The sequence below is a fragment of the Dendrobium catenatum genome, unplaced genomic scaffold, assembly GCF_001605985.2.
Source record: "Dendrobium catenatum unplaced genomic scaffold, ASM160598v2 fragScaff_scaffold_360, whole genome shotgun sequence".
Classification (NCBI taxonomy): domain Eukaryota; kingdom Viridiplantae; phylum Streptophyta; class Magnoliopsida; order Asparagales; family Orchidaceae; genus Dendrobium; species Dendrobium catenatum.
In genome coordinates this window covers 606,421-628,399 of record NW_021318822.1, presented here as the reverse complement: position 1 = coordinate 628,399, position 21,979 = coordinate 606,421, and the positions used below count along the sequence as shown (strand labels likewise).

The 21,979-nt window shown below is 33.6% G+C and overlaps 1 long non-coding RNA gene across 3 annotated transcripts; it reads right to left on the bottom strand.

Moving 5' to 3' along the window:
* Nucleotides 1–3,897: 3,897 nt before the first annotated feature.
* LOC110108279 lies at nucleotides 3,898–21,428 on the bottom strand. 3 transcript variants are annotated; one of them, XR_002304451.2, is made up of 4 exons: nucleotides 20,871–21,428; nucleotides 17,909–18,029; nucleotides 17,699–17,811; nucleotides 3,898–5,646 (listed from the first exon to the last, which is right to left on the bottom strand). It is a non-coding gene; the product is annotated as an uncharacterized LOC110108279 (long non-coding RNA). The 3 variants fall into 3 exon arrangements; XR_002304454.2 differs by lacking the exon at nucleotides 3,898–5,646 and having other exon boundaries at nucleotides 17,497–17,811; nucleotides 17,901–18,029; XR_002304450.2 differs by lacking the exon at nucleotides 3,898–5,646 and having other exon boundaries at nucleotides 17,497–17,811.
* Between the last annotated feature and the right edge of the window lie 551 nt (nucleotides 21,429–21,979).

Below are 21,979 nucleotides of genomic sequence, written 5' to 3'. Positions count from 1 at the left end.
GGAGAGAAATAAAATAAAAATAGAGGAAAAACCTGAGATACCTACTTATACTTAAAGATTAATCCTCCTGCCCAAACCATGCCGCCTCGGTTACCGGGTGCCCTGTCCGTAACAGCATCCGACCAAGACGCTTTCTCGGAGGTCATCAAGATCCGTATTGCAGGTGCGGTCTCCTTCTGCGCGAACTGAATTATGTCTTAGTGAAGAATGAAGATTTGGTACATGATGGGCTACATTAGTTTACTGTGCTGCAGCAGTTTCGATATGGTCACCCAGCGCCTTTAATCATCGCCGTGAGGATTTCGGTGTATTCTCAACGCTCGGCTAATTTCTAATGTTTTGCCAATATTCATCAACTAAAGGTGCATTGACTTAATAGTTTAGCATAAGAGGTTGCGTTCTCTATAGGTAAGAAAATAATAGTTAGGGCACTTATTGATTGAAAGGCAAGAGAAGTTGAGAGAGGGGAGTTAAACTTGAAAAGAAAGAGAGCGTTAGGGAGAACGACCGTGGTTTAATTGGGCTTTCTAATCCTCAACTTAGAATTCGATGCGCGCTCTTCCTGCCCAAACGTGCTCATTAAAACGCCACCGGTCTCTAAGAAGTGGTCGGGTGCCGCATGACTGATCTGCGTGATTAGTACAGCGTAAAAATTAATATGCTCGCCAACTTATCCACCTTAAGCTGCGCGCATCGAATCAAATATTCTTCTTGGCATGAGATAAAATGTCGTTATAGATTATCTAATTCTCTTGACGCGTTCCTTTCGTCCGCCGCTCTCTCGTTCATTTTTTCTCTCCTACAATCTATTGTTTAAGACCCTCTCGACATCCTAAGGTGTATGTGTTAATAAATGAATACATCCTTGTTGGGGTCTGGGTGCCCCCAAATTTGAGACAAATGGGAATAGAAGGAAAGATCGAGACGGAAGAAGACGCTCATGATGAACTATTCATCTGGGAATAGTCACCCTGCCGATACGGGGCTTGTTGGGCGGTGCTTGGCACGGAGATTTTTGGAATGATATCCAAGTTCACACTAATCGATCCCCGCCCGTGAGTCTTGAACGAAATGGCGCCACGTGTGTACGCGTCCCTGTTTGAAACAAGATTGTAGAGGCCAGTTTATGTTTGGACTGAGAATATTGAGCCACAAAAAGGCCACCTCCCATCTTGCCCTCTACGCTCATTTCTGTTTTCTCCTCTCTCTCTTTCTTGTCATTTTATCGTAGGACTTCCCGTTTGCTCTCTTTTTCTTCCATTATAGGCATAGCTTAGTAAACGCTTCTTTTTGTATACACTAAAGCCTATGAGTCTCAATTTGATTTATCTTAATCGCTGAATGGTATGATTTTTTGGCAAATAGAAAAATCGTTATAGTGGATCAATATGTGCCTCGGGTGTTTTGTGTACTTTTTGATTTATATGTAGGCGATAGATGCTGGATTTTCATTCAGTCAGGCCTATTAAGGATAAAAAATTTTTACGCTAGACATGTAGCAAAGCTATTGTATAGAATTAAATTGGCATCGTGCTGATCGTCTCTCATAGACTTGTACAGGAATAGCTTGGCATCGCCTCTTTTAAGAGCCAAGTTTTCAATTTAAAAACTCATGCATGCCCCAATGGATACAATGGTAAGGATGCCTCATTGACATCTCAAAGGACTCTATGACTCCTACATAAACCGTCTCTTCTTAGTAGATCGGCTCCTCCGCACAGCATTATGCCATCAACACCCATCACAATAAAGGCCACTCTTGCCTCCAAAGCCAAAGCTGTAAGACACCTAAGCCTTCCTAAATCTGAAAACAAAATAACCACTACATCTGCTGGAGGACGAATAGTGGTTTTAACACAGAATTAAGGGTCGTTAGCTGGCTATCCCTTCCACACGGGAACAAAAATCCAGAAGTCGGGCGAGATTATGCCTCTTGTGAGATATAGCTTGTAGTCCCTCTTATGCACTCGTTCAGATCTAGGTCGGCCTAACTATCGTAGTCCTCCTATGTCTTAGGGATCGACGGCAAGGGTTTGATTCCAAATCACCCCTTAAGCCCTCAACCTTCGAGGCAATATCATCAACAAGTGTTTTCTGATGTTAGCCCCAATTTTAATGAAATCCATTAAACAAAATTAGGTTTGTTAAAATGCAAAGCTCAACCATGGTAGTTTGGGACCTCTGAGTTTCACCTCGAATCAAGTGTCCTACTCGAACTCCTTTGGTTTTCTTACCAAATCTAGATCTAAGTTGATTCCATCTCCTCCTTGAAATTCCTAAAGGCCAAAACCCTTTAATCAAGACTTTCATGATTTTTTTTTTAAAAACAACAAAGAACAAACCTTTTAGCCAACATTTAACTTCAAAAGAAAAAAAAAAAACCACTAGTTTAATCAAAAGTGTTCCCAAATCAAACTTGGGATGTAATTAACCATAGGGGCTTGCCCCTATGGGATGTCTGTACCCCAGAAATAAATAAACCCCGCTCGACCAAACATCGAGTGGGGGAATCTCTGTTAAATAATTGTAAATTTTATGATTGAGTCCATAAGGAGATGATATTTTTACCCTCCGGGGTAATATATCATATTCTTATGCCGTGCCCGATTATAAAATATGCAATCCGTTCGAGGATACAAAAATTCTCCAACAATGTTTATGAATTCTCCTATAATATTAACATTTAATATATGCATTGCTCTCCTATTTAGTTCTATACTCCTGAGATTGTGCAATATTGAATAGTCCCCTCTGAAGTGAATTGAGAGGGGAAGGAGGATAAGTTAATGGCTTACACTCAATTCCATTAGAATACGCAAATCTACTTACAACTGTTAATAAAAGGAGCCAATGGTTATTAGTTGGAAGCTTGCGATTATGTCATGGTGGGTGTGGAAATTCAAGGAAGTTGTTTTGGAATCGATATTGTCCTTATGTTATTTCTTTTTGTATATCAGTTGAATGATATAAATAACTTCTACCATTTTTTTTCCTCATATCATTTGAACATATAGCTAACAATCTGAGTGCTGAATTAGAATAAATGATGGAGGTTGAAAGTTGAGATGAAATGGAGCTATACACGACCAAATGTAAACCTGTAATCACAAATATTTTGGTTTCTCATACATTCATTTTCTACAAAATATGAAATGACATTGATTCAGCTCTCTTAAACGCATTATTACCAGCATAGTGTTCTTGTTCTACTCCATGTGAGGTAGAGAACCTAGAATCTTTGGCCTTGAAGACTTTTTACTCTGGGCTTCCCTCAAGATCAATGAAGACATGGAGGAAATTAGGTAGAAGATTGCTTGGAGCAACCGCATGAAATTTCCTCACACACACCTCCCCCTCTTCCTCTCAAAACTCTCCCACAAAATTATCACAACAGCCAATAGACTCTATTAGAGTCTCTTGAGAAAGTTTAAATACAAGACTTCCAAAAAACCTAATTTTTCAAGTTAGCTATTTCTGATCGTACAATATGATATGGGGTCATAGTATGATTAATTCAATGCATCTTGTTAGTACTGTATGATGAACAAGAGATTGTACGATTAGTTCAAATCTATGTTGCACCGATACGGATACGGCGACACAGATATGACACGATACGGATACGGGACACGCCAATTTTTTAAAATACAAGATACAGTAATTTATAAATCATATATAAAAATTAAAAAAGCAATCAAAACATAATATTTGAAATTACAAAAAAAAAAATGAAAGTAACATCATTTGTAGTCTTGTAGCTTATAATATCAAAATAAAAGTAAGCATTAAATGTCTAGTACAATAACAAAAGCATAAACATAATTTGCTAGCACATGAAGTTTCAACTATTCAATAGAAAGAATGATATAATTAGCTTCTTCAGTGCTTTGTCTTTGAACTTCTATATCCTCTTCAATAAATATCATAGCTTCTAATTCATACTCAACAAGTGAAAGATTAGCAGTTTCTAATATTCCCATATCATCAAGAGACTCAAATTCATCTCGAAAATGAGAGATCCTAGCTCAAAGCATCAGAAGTAAACACGACGGGTCTATTTTTCATATTTTTTTTATTTATTTTTCAATGAACATCCATATTGGATACACGTGTCCTTTTGAAATTGAATAGCATTTTAATTGGATACGGCAAAGCCGTATCCGACATGTATCAGTGTCGTATCGGAGGCGTATCCATGTATCAGATATAGCACGCCTTCATAAATAGGTGTAGCGGTGCAACATTGGTTCAAACATTTGAACTGATCGTCCAGTACGATATCAAGAGTCGTATAGTATGATTAGTTCATTCGAATAGGATTTTCATCCCGTATGATTGTTGGTAGTAAACTATTCATTTCGGGAGCTAATCAGGTCATAATGTATGAATCAGGACACTGTACGGTACGATATGTACTCTCAATTAATCCAGATTTGATTGCTTAATTATAAGATTAAATTAGACAAAATTTAACTACATCCTCCAATACGATTGTAATTGTACAGTATGATTAATTTATTTTTGAATTTCAAAATATTAGATAATTTATGATTGGCAACAAAATTTTTTATTTCTACTGATCATCCTGTACGATTTGGATCATACAATACGATTTGTTCAAATTTAAATTATCTTAATTAAATGTTCTAATTAATCTATATTTTATCCAGATCGTATAGTATGAACTTCATAGAAATTAAAAATTTATTTTTGCTCACCAATGTGTATGTGCATGTGCACAGTCTTTAAACTATCATATACCTTTTACAGGACATTTCACTGAAGAAGCATAAAAAAATAAATAAATGAAAATGCGGAATCTTTCAAAAATATCAAACTTATTATACTCAGTCTTGCTTGATCATTAATTGCACGGTGTGCGTTGTACTTAAATGTTTAGTGCTCATATGAAAGGTATGCAATATAGTACTATAAGAAATAAAATAGCAATCTAATAATGTTTATTATCATCAAATTCCTAAGCTCAAGGCCCCGAATTACAATAATCTCTCCCTTTTTTATGATGGCAAACATTGTTGGCTAAATTCTCAAGTTTAATTTATTTTCTCCTAATCTCCTCCTTACTGAGTTCTTATGAAAATAGGGAGAGATTTTTTTTTTAAACATATATAAAAAATAAGCATAAGAGCAAATATATATCAAAAAACAACCGAACTAAAAACACCAAAGATATAAATACATACTACCAACACCCTATACTAACATCATACTCTCCATTTTGACATCACCAAAAAGGAGAAAAAAACAAGGATAAAGACAAAAGACAATATAAGACACAACAATAAAAAAAGACAACTACGACATAATACACAAACATAGAAGTATGAAGGACCCTGATCAGGTGGAGGTGATGGATGAAAGTACAAGTGGAGAGTAGAGAATTGATCGTTTAACCGGACTCTATCTGACTCGTGTTGCTGCTGAAGTTGATCATGCTACTGTTGGTGCAGCTTATGCTGCTAGTGGAGTCACTCCCAATGCTTAATCGTCTTATGATACTATGTTGTCGCTTGCATCTCCAAGCGGTCAAGTAACTTCACAACTGAATCGTAGTTTAAAGGTTGGTGGGTAGGAGCTAGTGCTAGTCCCGATGCTGGATGTGTTGTGCACTAGTGTTGTGCAAATCTGTTAAGACCGTATAGTATGATGGTAATCGTACAGTACAATGTGTACAATTTTTTTTTTATTATCAGGGAAGGTAACTGAGGAAATTTCACAATCAAATACACATACAACAAACCATAAACAGAAATAGTCTACTACAAATAATCAACAAAAAGAAATAAATAACATAAGAAAACAAACACACATTAAATACTTCTATATTCTTACCTCATTATCCTTCAAGCATTGATATCAATAACACATAGTCTAGTTATAAGTGTATTAAAAGTCTCATAGCTAAGAGATTTTATAAAAATATCTGTCAGTTGATTTTCAGTAGCCACATGATGCAGTTCAATGTCTCCCTTAGCTAAATGATGTATAACATCTATATGCTTTATGCGAGAATGTTGAATTTGGATTTTAGAAATGCAGATAACACTAATGTTATGACATATGATTTGTATGAAGCCTACAGAAAGTCCAAAGTCAAGGATTTGTTTCTTTAGCCATAAGACTTGAACAACGCAACTTCCTATAGCTATGTATTTTATCTCAGCGAAGGATAGTGCTACTGAATTTTATTTTCTACTACATCAGAAAACTAATGATTGCCTTATTAATTGGCAAAGGTCAAAAGTGCTTTTCCAGTCTATTCTACATCCGACAAAGTCTGAGTCTGAATACTCTATTATTTTAAATGAAGAGCCATGCTTCCAGATACCTAAGTTTTTGGTGCCTATAAGGTATTTAAGAATTATTTTAACTACAGTCATATTGGATTCTTTGGGATTGACTTAGAATCTAGCACATAGACAAACACTTAATAATATGTTAGATATGTTGGCAATCAAATACAAAAGTGATCCTATTATCCAATTATTTTAACTACAGCATATTGGATTCTTTGGGATCGACTTGGAATCTAGGACATAGATAAACACTTAATATTACATCTGATCTGTTGGCAGTCAAAAACAAAAGTGATCCTATTATCCACCTATATACTTTTTATCTACTTAATTTTTCATCCATATCATTGTCTAATTAAATGGATGAGCTCATTGTTGTATTTATTGCTTTAGCACCTTCCATATCATATTTGTTTAGAACTTTCTTAATATACTTGCTCTGGATGAGAAAGGTACCATCTTCCCTTGGCTTCACACAAAATACAAAAAAATATGTTAACTCTCATATCATACTCATTTCAAATTTTCTACTCATAGTTTTAAAAAATTCATTGCAAAAGTTTTCATTTGTTGATTCAAACAGCATAGCATCCACATATATTTGAACAATAAGTAAATCATTTCCTACTTTCTTAAGAAGGATGGTATTTATACTACCCTTAACAAATAATCTATCTAGGATAAATGTACAAAGCCTTTCATATCATGCCCTAAGTGCTTGTTTCAACTCATATAAAGTCTTTCTCAATTAGAACACATGTTTGGGAAAAGAGAAATTTTCAAATCCAGAGGTTTCTCTACATATACATCTTCCTTGATAACCCTATTTAGAAAGACATTTTTAACATTCATTTGATATAACTTGAAGCCTCTAAAGCATGCAAACACTAATTGAACTCCAATGACTTCTAGTCTAGCTAAAGAGTCAAATGTCTCCTCAAAATCAATAGCTTCAGTTTGATTGTACCCCTTAGCCATTAACCTAGCCTTATTCCTAATTATTGCTCCAAAATCATTCATCTTTTTCTTGAATACCCACTTGGTACCTACTACACTCTAGTCCTTAGGTCTGCTAACCAACTCTCACACATCATTCCTAACAAATTGGTTTAACTCTTCTTACGTAGTTAGAATTCAAAATTCTCAGATAAGGCATGGTCTATATTTTTGGGTTCTACCATAAAGAATAAAATGTCCCACAAACCTCCTTCATAAGTCCATGTATGGTTCTCACTCCTATAGAAGGATATCCTTGGATGAGCTCCCTAGAATGACTGATGAGTATATATATTCTCTAGGCAATGGCTATTGAGGCTCTTCTTTATCTCTTAGATCAATAGACTCTACTTCTTGAGTAATCTCTACCTCTCCATCTTCTTCTAACCTAGGCTCACCAAATTTATTAGATTCATCAAACACTATATGGGTGGACTCGTCTACAATTAAGATCCTCTTATCAAAAATCTTATAGGCTTTACCTACAGAGGAATAGCCTAAGAAGATTCCTTCATCAGACTTAGAATCAAACTTTCCTAGGGGAGATTTTTTATTGATAAAAATAAAACATTTAAACAAATGTGTGAGATTGAGTGTCCTTCCCTTAAGCAACTCATAAGATATTTTAATTTATTTTGATCTAATATTCATCCATTTCAAAACATAACAAGCAGTATTTACTATTTCTCCCCAAAAATATCTAGGGAGAAAATATTTAGCTAGCATAGCCCTAGCAACTTCCACTAATGTTATATTTTTTCTTTCAGTTATTCCTTTCTGTTGAGGGGTCATAGAGGTAGAGAAATTATGTTCTATTCAAAAATCCTTACATAAAGATTCAATTTTTTTATTTTCAAATTCTCCACAATATTCACTATGGATTGTGAAAATTATAAGTCTCAACTTCCTTTGTATCCAAGTGGAGAATATTCTAAATTCTTCAAATGACTCGCTTTTATGAGATAAGAATTTAATCTTGGTGAATCTTGAATAATCATCAACAATCACATATCAATAAGTCTTCCCACCTAAGCTGACTGTGCTAATAGGACCAAACAAATCCATATGTAAGATTTCTAGTGGTCTACTAGTGGTGATATCCTTAATGAAATGAAATGATGATTTAATTTATTTTCCTAATTAACAGGCATCATATAGATAAGCCTTAGAAAAGGCTAACTTGGGTATGCCTCTAACTAGATCCTTCTGAGTGATCTTTCTAAGGGTATTCATGCTTGCATGGTATAGTCACATATGCCATAACTATGATTCATCAATAATTGTTTTAAAACAAAGAGTATTTGAATTATCAATGCAAGATAGATAAAGCATGTAAATATTATTTCTTATTTTTCCTTCTAAAATCAATTTTCCATTTAAAGTAATCATGCATTATAACAACAACAATAATAACAAGCCTTAATCCCAATGTGGGGTCAGCTACGTGAATTCTTTTTCTTTATTGTATCTTGTTAAGAGTCAAATTCTCTTTTAAATCTAATAAAGAAAGGTCATTTCGAATATTTTCTAAGCAAGTCTTTTTTAGCACACATCTTCCTTTCTTAACATAAGTCAAATCTAATACATCTACTTTCTTAACTGGGTCAACGGAAGGTCGTCATTTTATGTGACCAAACCATTTAAGGCGACTCTCTCTAATCTTATCTTCCACTTGAGCTACTCCAACCTTTCATGTATATGCTCATTTTGTATCTTATCTCTAAAAGTAAAGCCATTCATCCACCTGAGCATTCTCATCTCCGTAACACTTAACCTAATTTTATACTTCTCTTTTAATGGCCAACATTCTGCACCATAAAGCACTGCAGGTCTCACTACCATCTTATAGAGTTTCCCTTAAGTTAGAGATGGACTTTTTTATCACACAACAAGCCCAATGCATTCCTCCACTGCAACCATCCAACATGAATTCTACTAATAATATCCCCATATGTTTCACCATCACTCTGAACAATAGACCCAAAATATCTAAAATGTATACTCCTATTAATGACTTGATCGCTCAAAGTCACAATCCCCCCACTAGATCTATTATTACTAAAATTACACTCAATTTATTCAGTTTTAGATAAACTTTAATGAAATAAATATTTTATATCAAAGCCCTTATCACAAAGTGACTAATTCTAAGCAAGTTGTGTTTTAATCCATCTACTAAAAAAATATTTTAATTAATAATTTTTTTTGAATTTCCAATCATACATGTGTCCACCACTTTTCTAGTGGTGTTATCATCTAGTGTTACCTTGCTTCATGCCCTGGCCTCCAGTGTGATGAATTGCTTCATGTCTCTTGTCATGTCTCGAACATCCGTTGTCTAAGTACCACATGTTTCACTAAGTCTTTTAAGAGAGCATTCCCATAAGATTAATCATTGGTTAGATTTGAGAACTCAAGTGAGTTTGGGCTCCACCTTATGCTTTAATGAATGAGTGAACCTCCACATAATATGTGTTCTACGTTGTACAGTGCAAGTGTGAGCTGTGTACTACCATACCACATAAATAACATCTAATCCCAAAGAATAAAATCACTAATCTATGTAGGGTATTGTGCCTCTTCCTAGGGATATGAGATGATGCATGTTGTGCTCTAATGGGTGCCTGTTATGCTAGTGTAGGTTGAGGCTTTTGTGGTAACATAAGCAGTAGTGTATTATTTAGAAGTGCATACACTTTCTTTTTCAAATGCTCATTTGCACTCCTATAACTCTGAATTTTAAATAACAATGCATGCTCATTAGAGTACAGTTCCATTCCCACTCTCTCTAGTTATTCAAATTTTTTTTTAACTCAAGATGCTCTAATTTCAAAGATTTATATGACTTATTTAATTCAATATGCTTCTTGTTTAATTCATCAAGTAGAGAAGCATGCACCTTATTTAAAGTAGAATGTTCAACTTTAAAATTTTCATGCTCACTGGTTACAATATCATGCTTACCTTTTAAAATAGAAAATTCAACTTTTAAACTTGCATGCAATGTCATAAGCTTCATATATGAGTCATGAATCTTTTCAGAAAAATAAATAGCTCATTATAGTATAATTGGCATACCTCATCTTGATTAGAATTATCAAGATTATCATTTGCCATAAGGCACAAATTTGTTACCTCCTCCAATTCTTGTTCTGACAAATCTGAGGCAAAGTCTATCTAGAAAGCCTTCTACAACATTTGCTTCCCCTTTTTGAAATTCATCTTTTCTTTACCCTTCTACTTAATAAGGTGAGTTTTTAGGTTGAGGCAATCAGACTTTAAATGCCTTTGATTCCTGCATTCAAAATAAATTACATTAAATGAACTTTTATTAAATTTACCTCCCCTATCTTTGCCCTTTTCAAAATGATACTTTTGTTTCTGCTTTAAAAAGCTTTTGAATTGCCTCGTCATAAGGGTTATATCATCATTGTCATCTGACTATGAGTTATCACTGTTTGAGTCTTGGCCTTCAGTGCTACAATCTTCTCCTTCCTTTTCTCTCATTTATCCTACAATTATTGGCTTACATTTTGCTCAAAATCAATAAGAGAGCCAAGTAAATTATCAATTGAGTAAATATTTAGGTCTTTCGATTCACAGATAGCAGTGACCTTTGCATCAAAATTATTAGGTAGAAAACGAAGTATTTTGTTAACCTTTTCAAAATCTGATAGTTCTCTACCTAAGGCATGTAGGGATATCACTACCATAGAATCTTGGGTACATGTCAGAGATAGTCTCGTTTGATTTCATGTGAAATAGTTCGTAATCATGCAATAATAAGTTTAAATGAGATTGCTTGACCTCATTTGTACCTTTGTAAGTAAAGCATAATCTATCCCAATTTTTCTTAACAGTTGTACAGGTAAAGATTCACATATAGTCATATAATTTAAGTGCACACAAAAAATAGTTTAAACATTTCGCATTCAGATGTGGTAGTCTCTATTTTCAAATCATTATTCATTAAATGGAATTTCTTCCTTGATGCTATGAATAATACGAGATGGAGGTATATATCATACTTAAATCGTATGCCACATGTGATAGTTAATAAATTGTTGAAACGTAGATACACGAATTTTTCAAATTTCAAAGGGAATGTTATCAAATAATGGTAGACATATTTCTATTTCCAGATTGTGCCATTGATCTTTTATCAAGTATATTTAAATCACTAATTCATTGACCCGCTTTAATATCATTTGAAAGTTCAAAAGATATTGTTAAAATTTGTTGAACTACCCTAGACACCAAGACGGGGGGGGGGGGGGGGGGGGGGGGTTAATTGGTTATTTAAAAATTTCTTTTTCAAAATTTTTTTCTTTTACAAACGATATTAAACAAAAACACAATCGAAAGCAAGTATCAATGAACCTAATAAAATTTATAGTTTTTTTATTTTATAAAAAATAATAGTATAATATTTTTGCTTTTGTTTTATTTTTATTTTTGTTTTTCCTTGCTCACAGAAATGCGTCTAAAATAATTACAATACGTTTATGACATATTTGCAAGAAGATACTATTTATAGAAATTAAATGCGGAAAAGAAAAGTGCCAAGGAAAAGAAACGAGCACACAAGAAATTTTATAGTGCTTTGGGCAACCTGATCAAATTCCAGTCCTCGAAGTCCTCTCTGAGTATTGCACTAAACCTTTAGTGACTCTTCTTTAGCCCACACAGCGAGGAGAAACTCTTATAAAATAACTTTCACCCTGTACAGCAGGGAACCTAAATCATTTTTACCCTTCTAGTGAGATAGAACCTGGAATAAATAAAATAAAATAAAAATAAAAACATAAAAAAAGACAAAACCTAGAATTTTTTCAACCTCCTAATGATGCAGAGAACATAGAATCCTTGACCTTGAAGACTTTCACCCTAGGGCTTCCCTTAAGATCAATGAAGATAAGGAGGCACTTAGGTAGAAGCTTGCTTGGAGCAACCATATAAAATCCCCTCACACTACTCCCTCACACACACCTTCTACCCCTCTTCCTCTCAAAACACTATGATCTCTCAAGAAGACAAAGCTCTCAAAAAGCTCTCCCATAGACTTCTCTCAATAGCCAAAATACTCTTCTAGAGTCTCTTAAGAAAGTTTAAATACAAGGCTTCCAAAAAAAGCTAATTTTTCAAGTTAGCCATTTTTTATCGTACAGTACGATATGAGATTGTACAACATGATTAGTTAAATATATCATGTTAGTATTGTACGATGAAAAATGGTTTATACGATTAGTTCAAATATTTGAACTGATCGTCCAATACGATATCAAGAGTTGTACTGTACGATTAGTTCAATCGAATATGATTTTCATCCCATATGATTGCTGGTACTAAACATCATCTCGAGAGCTAATCGGGTCGTATTTTATGAATCAGGACATTGTACAGTATGATATGAACTCTCAATTGATCTAAATTTGATTTCTTAATTACAGGATTAAATTAGGCAAAATTTAACTACATCATCAAGTACCATCGTAATCATACAATATGATTAATTTTATTTTTGAATTTCAAAATATTGTCTAATTTAGGAGTGGCGGCAGAGTTATTCATTTCTAATGATCGTCCTATATGATTTGGATCGTACAGTATGATTAGTTCAAGTTTAAATTTTCTTAATTAAATGTTCGAATTAATCTTTGCTTTATCCAGATTATACAGTATGAACTTCAAAGAAATTAAAAAATTTAGTTTTGTTCCCCAATGTGTGTTCATTGTCGCTAAGTTGGCATACACCTTTTATAGGTAATTTGACTCAAGAAACATAAAAATAAATAAATGAAATTACAAACTCTTCTAAAAATATCAAACATATTCAACCTAATATTGAGTCAATCCTTTGTTGCATGGTGCACAATGTATCTAAAATATTTATTGCTCACTTAAAAGACATGCAATAATAGTATTAGAAGAAATAAAATAGAAATTCAATAATATTTGTTATCATTAAAATCCTAAGCTCAGTTTCCTAAATTGCAACAATCAAGCTAATAAACAATAATCAAATCATAACACTTAATCAGTTCTAACGAACTTCTCTGTCTCAAATTCAATTCCAAGTGAAGATGTACTTCAAACTCTGATGATTAATATATATTTCATATCTCACTCCATATAGATAATTCCTTCATATCTTTAAACTATGATCACCGTCAATTCTAAATCATGAGTAGTATAATTCTTCTTGTGCGATTTCAACTGCTTGAAAGCATATACGCAATCACCCTACCATTATGTTGCAAAGCACATCCTAAGCTTCTGAAAAGTATTACTGAATACTTGAAACCCATCAATACCAATCAAAATCGTCAGCACAGGAGCTGACACCAAATAATCATTCAACCTTTGTAAATGGGCCTCACATTTTGATGTCCAATCTAAAGCTACATCCTTCTGAGTTAATCTCGTCAAAAGGATCGCAATCTACAAAAAACCCCTGTCAAACTTCCTAAAATATTCAATCATACTAAGAAAACTACAGGCCTCTAACACTGAAGTTATTCTTGGCCAATTCATCACAATCCTACACCTCTGGGGATCTACAAACATCGCATCCTTACAAACATAACCCCGAAAAGTAACAGACCTCAATCAAAACTTGTACTTTGACAACTTAGCATACAATTAATATAGTCTCAACATTTTCAATGTTAATTTCATGGACCTCACATAGTCATCCTCAATCCTCGAATACATCAGAATATCATTAATGAACACAATAATAAATTGATCAAAATATTACTTGAATATTCTGTTCATTATATTAATAAAAATAACAGGCATATCCGTTATGCCAAAAGGCATAACTAGAAACTTATAATGCCCATACCGAATACTAAAAGTTATTTTGTCATATCCTCGATGTCACCATCAACTGATGATAATAAGACCTCAATTTGATCTTTGAAAATATAGAAACACCCTCTAACTGGTCTAAGAAATTATCAATCCTTGGCAATAGAAACTTATTCTTAATTGTCATCTTGTTTAATTCACGATAATTAATACACGTCCTTATTGAACCATCCTTTTTCTTTACAAAAAAAATATGAGCAGCCCACAAAGCTACGCTAGATCTAAGAAACTATCTATCCAACAACTTCTGCAATGAACTTTAAATTCCTGCAATTCTTTGGGTATCATTCTACAAGAAGTCATAGAAATCGAGGATGTCAGACATTATTTCTACACAAAACTCCACCTCTCTCTTAGGAGGTATACTCAACAACGCTCAAGAAATACATCAAAAAACTCACATACTACATAACATCCTCAATTCTTCCAACAAAATTTACTTTCATCACATATATATGCTAGAAATATAGAATGCCCTTTCTTCTACATCTTACCAACTTCCAAAACTGATATCAAGCAAAACAATGTACCACTACACCCTGAAAATGAAATACTTCTCCCTTACCACACTATACCACTTTTTTTTGCTACATTCGATTTGAGCCCCATATCGACTCAATCAATCCATACCAACTATAACATCAAACTCTTTCAATAGTAAGACAATCAATTCAGATACCAATTTCCTAATTGAGATTTCAATCTCACATATATAGACCTCACTAGCAACTAGAAAATCTCAAGTTGGTAACAAAATAGATAAAAAAAAAATACAATGATGGGAACTTAACTCAAACACTCTAAAAATTTCGTAGACAAAAAAGAATTATTCACTAAAATCAAATAAAATTTAACAGGATAATGCAAAAATGAAAGCTGCACCTATTACCACATTTGGCACATCCCTAGCCTCTCACTAAGTTAACTATATACATGGGGCTGAGCAGAAGCAACACTATTAATGGCACTGGACTCTCGTTGAACACCTCCGACAAAACTTGCCACAACCCCTTCTCAATGAACCTTCACTGATGGCTCTAGACAGAACTGCTACTTGCATTCTCTGGTCTCCTCTACTCTTAGACCTACTCTCTCGTGCCCCCTAAAGACACTGAGCCAACTTGTGACCTGACTGGTTACACTTGAAGAACTTCTCAATAAATAGTTAACAATGACCTAAATGTCTCTTTTTGTAGAAACAACATATTGAAACACTACTCACATACACAAATCCTCTAACACTCCCAGAAGTTGTATGATCATCCCTCCTAGTGTCAGCTGCACTAAACCTACTTTTCTTCCCACTAACACCATTCTTCGAGAGTTCTCCAAACCTCTTCCTAATCACATCCCACCGCTGTTGGGTTGACACCAAATCATTCTCGATCAACCTTGCTCTCTCCACGAGCTTAGAGTCTTCCCCAATACGAAACGACACTGAAGGGTGTCTTAGATTATCTCTCAAGCCTCTCAAAAAATGATAACATTTCTCCTTAGAAATACTAGCATACCTCGCAAGAACAATGAACTCTGTCGTTGTCATGCTCAACTGAATTAACCTCAAAAATGCTTCCCATATCTACTGCCTCATAGACAGTGGCACAAACCATACTATAAGCATCTCTGATAACTCTTCCCAAGAGATCTCTACATCCATCCTATTCTAAATATTTTTCTCTCTGATGTACTCAACTTCCCCATCAAATAGGAACACTTTTAACAGGACCTTATGTGCCTCAAGATTTGCATACTATCAAAGAATTTTCCAATCTGATTAGCCAATCATCCACTACCTGAGGTTCAACTGCTCCCTAAAAGTAAGGAGGTTTTAGCCTTAAGAACACTTGTAGGATCCTATCCACCTCGTCACCCTTTATGGCAGATATTCAACATTGTGCTTCTCTCATCAATTGTGATATTAGACCCACAAACTATATCATAGAATTAGAGGTCATTGCACCTATTGTACTATGTACAGTCACAGCTTGACTAGAACTCTGTCCATCAACTATCTCCTGCTCTTGAGATTTTATGACATTTCAACACTTCTACCTATTATAAAGACATAGGGTTCAACTAACCCTGCATAAAACATAAATAGACAAAAAATAACTTTATAATACCCCGATTCACAGTTGCTCATCTATAAATTATTTTCTATGACTACGATTATAATTCAGTTCTTCAAACTACTGCTCTAATATCATTTCTTTGATACCCAAGAACATAATGGAAGGAATTGAACATATTCCTATATCATTTTATCAATCAAACAGAACCAAAGCCCAAAGAAATATTTGATATGAATAGTAAACATGAATATTTCTATTTCCCAAAATAATTATATACACAAAATTCAATACAAGTTCCAACTACATATAAATTTTAACCGGATTATTAAAAAGTACCTCAAGAAATACCAAACGTTCTACTAATTGGACCTTATTAACACTACCATATTATGTCAGGGCCTTACCCTTCCCTAAAATAATGTATAAAATAATACAAAGTGAGAATACACGTGCTTAGAAGACTATACAACCTATTGAAGAATATAATATTCCATATTTGATTAAATTATACAGGACTAATTAAACAATGAAAAGTACACGTAGAGAGAAGAATAGTAAACATTTATATGTGATTACAATAATAGAGGAACCACAGTAGTTGCACCAGAATAGAACTTACATCAAAATAGAATTTCACTAAGACCAGAATAGAACAAAACATCACTAATAATAGACATAACAAAACATGAATAAATGCAACATATATTACATGAGTCATATGAGATATATGCAACAGAGCATGTCCTAAAGACTTCTTATAGCCCCACTTTCTCTTATACCTCCTTTGATCATCTCATATATGTTCTAAATAGATAGAGGAATACATATGCACTAGAACAAAATGTAATCCTAACAGATAATGCTTCAAATTAAAACAACACTACAGATTTAGATATCATTTTTTATTCATATACAAATGTGTACAGGTTCTTATAACTCCACTTGCAATGCACATAACACAAAACAACCTCCATAAACAACACTTCATTTCTCCCCACATTCCACAATATGAAAAAAGGAATGTCACATTGTCAACATGCATGCATAATATGCAAGATGATATGAAAATATATAAAATTTATACATGTATGATAATTTCAATAGTACACAGGGTATTATTTGCATACATACGCAATAGTAACAATTCAAAAAATCATTCATGGGAAACACTGATAACATTTTAATGCATATGCTCTATTATTGAAAGTTGAAACTAACAGAAAGGTTAATACCCAAAAAAAAAAAATTAGGAAAACATAAAAATTAAACCAACTAGTAAAATTTTACATTCCTAGTATCCACGTTTAGAATATTTTATTCTACACATCTCAAAAGTTACTTAGTAAAAAGTTTTCCTAACTTTTGGAAATCACATAAAACTTTAAATCTACCCATACAAACATCGAAGTTAAAATCTAAAGCAAGTGAAATGTAGCTTACCTCAAGCTGAAAATTTCTTAAAAAGACTCGATGGACGAAAATCGCTCGAAGGCTCCCAAATCCTCTCTTCTTTCTTTTTCCCCTCTCTGTTTCTCTGTTCTCTTCTCCACCAGCTGAGGAAATGGGGAATGAGAGTTTTGAGTTAGTGATTTTAGATATTTATATAAAAACTAAAATTTTGAACCATCACCGCAACACTGACATCCTTACACTATAGTGCTCCCAAATAGAGACCATAATATCGCAGCGCCGCTATGTTACCTCAAACTTGTCCCCCAAATAAAGAGCTTAGCGCCGCCATCATAGCACCGCAACGCTCCCAAGCCAAATCCTAAAATATGATTTTTCCTATTGTTTAGTTCAGTCCGCAGATGCATATAGTCTAAAAGGAAATAGAAAATAGTTTCATATACATGGAAATTAATAGAAATAGGAATAAACGTAGAAATCTTATCAAATTCAACTTAGGTCAACATCGATAGGCATGCTCCTACAATAGCATTCATTACACCCCATGTTGATGAAAGCCCAAAAAATGCCTTTTAAAATGACAGCAATAGACAAAGATGTGGTTGAGGTACATAAATAGTGTCAAAAAAATTTCAATAAAAAATATTTTAAAAAATGATGATATATGTAAAAGTACACACAAACTACCCTAGGTATCCTACTTATCATAATGATCAACTCATCAAGACTAACGTTCATCATCAACAACATGATTGATGATCATTGCTTGTTTTATTAGTTGATGTATCTAGCAAACATTTGATTTATTATATTTTTTTTAGGGTTTATTTTTGTAATGATGTTTATGTAATTGCATCTAAGGACCTTTTCTTTAAGAGTCATCCATAGGCTAAATAATAAATAAATGATGATTGGCTATTTATTTATATCATTATATGTTTACCCTCATCCTCTCTTTAATTCTCTTTCAGTCTCCTCAAGTATCTCTCACTATACTAATTATTCTTAAAAAGACTCTCTCTCTCTGTATCCACTCTCCCTAATCCATTCGCTATTTCCCTTATTCATATGCTTTCTTACTTCCAACTATTTTCCTCCATCCTCTTCCAAATCAATTATAGCTTAATCGAATTATCTAGGTTCAAATATATGATTTCTCAATTTTCATTTGTCCATCTTAGTGCACTCTGAGATATTAAACATATTCTTTGCAAATCCATTTAAGTAAACTCCCTCCATAATACCTTAATTCTACTCATTTTTCTTCATGATCATCTAACACTAGTTTTACCTTTTCATCAAATGAATGCATTTTCTAGACTTTGTTGTACAAGTCAAAAGTCAAAACCACCTAAGTTCATTTAATTACCCTATTTTTAATAGATTTCACTAAAATTGATCATTTAATATGATCATTACTTAATTTATTCTTCCTATTTTTGCCACTCTTTGATTCAGAACACTAACCTAGCCTGATAGCCATCTCCTTCACTCTAGTTATTAACCAAATCTCTCTCCTCATAAAGAATACCAGAGAAAAACCACTTTCTCGCCAACCAATTAAACAACCTCAGCCAACCAATGAATTTCCTATGAAAATCACCCCTTAAGTTTGAATACGCATATGGACATCAACTTAAATATCAATGACTTTTTTACTATGAAGCACTTGAATTTATACAATAATGTCAGCATAACTTTGGTTTTATAAAGCTTGACTTTGAGGCCTTATGATATCTTTTGATTTCATTATCCTCATAAGGCATTTTTTCCCTCATTACCATCAGCCTTAATTCTAAACCTTATATTCTCATATATATCATGTTCATCTATATAACATATCACACATAATAAAATTGTCTATCATATACTCAACCTTCGTTAATAATTCCAAGTCCTCTATCTTCTAAGCATATGCCTAATTGGTTTAACGTTTCGCTTATATTAGTGGATGTCTAACTTATTTTATATATATATACATGCCTATGCAGTTCTCTTTGAAACAGTAACGAAGCATTAAGAGGCAAAATGGACTATCATTTGAAAAGTGCACTGATGAACATTTTCACTTACAATCATACAATAATTCGATTTGTTTTAAGAGAAAACTATCTGTTTAATGCCGTTGAAATGTCAAGGATTACAGCATGGTTTAAAATTGCGCAATATAAGGCTCGCCTTGAGGCCCGCCTTTGCGCAATTCTAGTAAAAATTGCCTCGATGCTTACGCCTCGAGTTTTTTTTAAGAGGCTTGCGCCTCAACTTGGTTGAGGCCCGCCTTGAGGTCCGCCTCGCCTCACTGGCATGAGGCTTACGCCTTACGCTATATATATTAAAACTTAAATAAATTTTGAAGTAAATACCCGACATTGAAGTCTATAGGAGAGGAGGAAGAGGAGAGAGCAGTTCATCATAATAATGATTCAAATGAAGAACCACTTAGTGATGACAGTACTAATGACTTATGAGTTCTTATGTGATATGTCATTGCTATTTATTTTTGGAAATTGGAATTATATGTTAATGAAAAGAATATTGGGATTTGGAAAAGATAGAATTTTGAGTTGAACTATATTTCATGTAGTCTTATTATTGGGATATTTTGATTTCACTTCATATCTTATGATTTTTTACGTTTTATATTATTCACTCATTAGTATATAAAAAATTTATCATTTTATTTTTACGCAATCTTTTGATTTTGAGGCTTACGCCTCAAAACGCCTTGAGGCTTACGCCTCGCCTCACGAATGAAAAACGACTCAATACCCGAATACACAATTTTAAACATTGGATTACAGTCGCTAGCTATTCAGTTCATGCTTTTGAGGCATGCAGCTGCGACAGCAAGAGCCGTGAATTTGCTGAAATTCAGACATAATAAGAAATATTAGAAATCCCTGACAATCCAAAGTTATAGTTTAATCACAAAGAAATAGCATACTGATGAACAAGTCTGAATGCTCACTTTCTCGCTTGTCTGTCAGGTTTATGGTCCAGAAAAAATCTATAACAGAAAATATATCCGCTTCAACAAAACCCTAAGAATTTATATTCACTCTAATTAACCAAAGGTGATTGTTCACCCAATTTAGCATACACGGAGCCAAAATGCCACCATCATAACTTTCATTTCCTGCTTCGTAGACACAAAATATAAAAGAACAAAAAAGACAACTTCAAAAACAAGAAGTAAACTAACCCAGGAAATTTAGCAACAGTCGGTTCCAAAGTGTGGCGAGTAGGAGAGCATATCCATGGAAGCGAAGATCAGGGTTTTGATAGTGAATGGAGAATCAGAAGACAGCGACCTTCTCCGCGGGGAAAGAAAGCTCGAATGAACCCATAGAACCAAAATCCACAAAAGCAGAAATAAATCTGAAGACGATTGCCCAGTTAATGTAGCATTTACACAGCCATGAATCCTCCAGCAAGTTTCACATCAACACTAAGGCAACCAAATTGAACTTCAAGCTATGAACATGGAATTGAAAGCTATGTAAATGAGCAGAAGCTTGAAATTCATTTTTTCTGAATTTCAAGCTTCTGATCACCTTCATAGCTTCCAAGTCCATGTCAATGCCACAAAATATGCAATAGTCTCGTCAAATCGAAAACTAAGAAACAATCAAATCTCAGGAAATATATAATAGGAGAGCTTAGCCCAGGAAATCAAGATCAAGGTTTGGTTAGTCAAGAGAGCGTCCAAAAGAACCCTAATCCGCGAAAAAAAGAAACCTAATCAATAAAATGACAACACAATCAGGAAATGATGCAAATAGAAAAATATTTGTGCGACTAAAAACAATAAATTAATTTATTTATTTTGGGATTAATATAATAAATAAATAATTAATAAAAGTATAAGTCATATTAATTTTTAAAATAAACTTTACAAACACTAGTGTTCTTACTCAAATCCAAGACTTCTAAAGCTTCCTTTGGTTATCCGGTACTTTTTGAAAATATAGTTTTAGGAACATTGGTTAAGGGCATGAAATTTTCTAACGGAGAAGAAAATATCAAAAAATCTTCTCAAAACAGTAGAAAAATAAAATTTCCTTAAAAACATTTCTATAAAAGTGTGACATTCAAATAACGATCAAAAAATAATTTCACTGTTTCTAAACATAAAAAGAGAAAAAAACATCCTCTCAAATGAGGCCTAAGATGGGACCTAAGCCCATAAGAACTCATATTCCTATATGATTGTACATTTAAATTGAGAAGGTGGAACTATAACATTATTCTAAAGTCGATTGGGTGATAGTTGTTTGAACAGTAAATTCTTATATTTATATATTAATACAT